The 1,857-nt window shown below is 41.9% G+C and overlaps 1 non-coding gene across 1 annotated transcript; it reads left to right on the forward strand.

Annotated features, from left to right (window-relative positions):
* Positions 1–1,406: 1,406 nt before the first annotated feature.
* LOC132809482 (U6 spliceosomal RNA) lies at positions 1,407–1,510 on the forward strand. The gene has a single exon (XR_009642354.1). It is a non-coding gene; the product is annotated as a U6 spliceosomal RNA (small nuclear RNA).
* Positions 1,511–1,857: the final 347 nt, after the last annotated feature.

Below are 1,857 nucleotides of genomic sequence, written 5' to 3' on the forward strand. Positions count from 1 at the left end.
GTGGAAGGAATGAATGTTTGTGGATGTAGTGCTAATCAAACAGGCTGCTTTGTCCTGGATGGTGTCAAGCTTTTTGAGTTTTGTTGCAGCTGCAGTCATCCAGGCAAGTGGGGCGTATTCCATCACACTCCTGACTTGTGCCTTGTAGATGATGGACAGGCTTTGGAGAGTCAGGAGGTGAGTTATGCGTCAGACTATTCCTAGCCTCTGTCATGCTCTTATAGCCACTATGTTTATGTGATAAGTCCAGTTGAGTTTCTGTTCAATAGTAACCTCCAGTGATGGTCACACCATTGAATGTCAAGGGACAGTGGTTAGATTGTCTCCTATTGGAGATGGTCATTCCTTGGCATTTGTGTGGCACAATTGCTTTGTGCTACGTTTCAGCCCAGATAGTTTTGCATTTGAACATGGACTGCTTCAGTACCTGAGGAGTCATGAATGAGGCTGAACATTGCGCAATCACTGAACATTCCCATTTCTGATGTTGTGACGGAGGGAGCAGCATCAATGAAGCAGTTGAAGGTGGCTGACCCTAGGATACTACTCCTGCAGAGATGTCCTGGAGCTGAGATAACTGATCTCTGACAACCACAGTCATCTTCCTGTGTGCCAGGTATGACTCCAACCAGTAGAGTTTGCCTCCTCATACCCATTGATTCCAGTTTTGCTAGGACTCTTTGATGCCAAACTCAGTCAACTGCAGCCTTGCTGTCAAGGGCTGTGGAATTCAGCTCTTTTGTCCATGTTTGAACAAAGTCTGTGATAAGGTCAGGAGTTGAGTGGCCTTGATGGAACCCAAACTGAGCAGTAGCAGTTTATTGCTGAGCACAATAACACTATCGAAGATGCCTTCCATCAATTTCCTGCTCATCTCCACATGTGCTTCAGCCATTCTACCACTAGGGTTTGAAAGTTGCATAAGCTTAGACAATATACGCTTGATCTTATTAGTGAGAACAAATTGTGGTATTTGAAATTCTTGGGCAATAAAACTACTCGGCCATCGCCTCCTTATTTGAGCAAAGCCATTTAAAAATGCATTCAGGGAAGACTTTTTCATGGAAAGGTTTGTGTAAATCTCAAATTAACTTCCAAGAAAAGCTGACTTACTGGGTTGATTGAAATTTTGAAGATAAATCAATAATTTCTTTTGATGCAAGAGTAATGTGACATACAGAGAAAAAGTGAGTAAGTTGAGTTGAAGTACAGATCACCTCTGGTCTATGGCAGATGGTGGATTAGGCCGAGGTGGCTGAGTGACCTTCTCCTGTTACTATATTTATACTGCTCTGATCAGTCTAGTCTTGTGTTATGTGTCAAATTCACTACATTAAGACATGAAGGCAGCGAAGGAAAGAGTTATGATTGGCATCTAAGGACTGAGTTATGAAAAAAATACTGTTTTCACTTTGGCCTCAAACAATCCAAAATTGGAATCAAATTATAGAGTTTATCATTGTCCCTGTGCAAGGATGACACGTAAAGTTGAAAAATGGTCCATGCTTTTATGTGGTGTGTCTATCCTTTCAAAACAGTCCTTTTGGTTGTGTATCAGCTACTCATGGCCAGATCCACTGATATCACAGCAGTATTTTTCTCTGACCACTTCCCTCCACTGACTGACTTATTGGGAGACTTGAAAATTGGCAGAGAGAAAGATATAGAATCCAAACATAAAACTACTGGCCCTCAGAAAACATCTTGGAATTCAAGACGGATTTCAAATATTGGAGCACCGTGAATCTTCTGATTCCGTGATACACTGGTGGAAGTGGTCAAGGCAAATATAATGAATTTCTTTGTGTATGTACGTGCATGAGTGCAGGGGTTGCAGTCAATACTGCTCAATGTTAG

This window comes from Hemiscyllium ocellatum, chromosome 3 (assembly GCF_020745735.1).
Source record: "Hemiscyllium ocellatum isolate sHemOce1 chromosome 3, sHemOce1.pat.X.cur, whole genome shotgun sequence".
NCBI lineage: Eukaryota > Metazoa > Chordata > Chondrichthyes > Orectolobiformes > Hemiscylliidae > Hemiscyllium > Hemiscyllium ocellatum.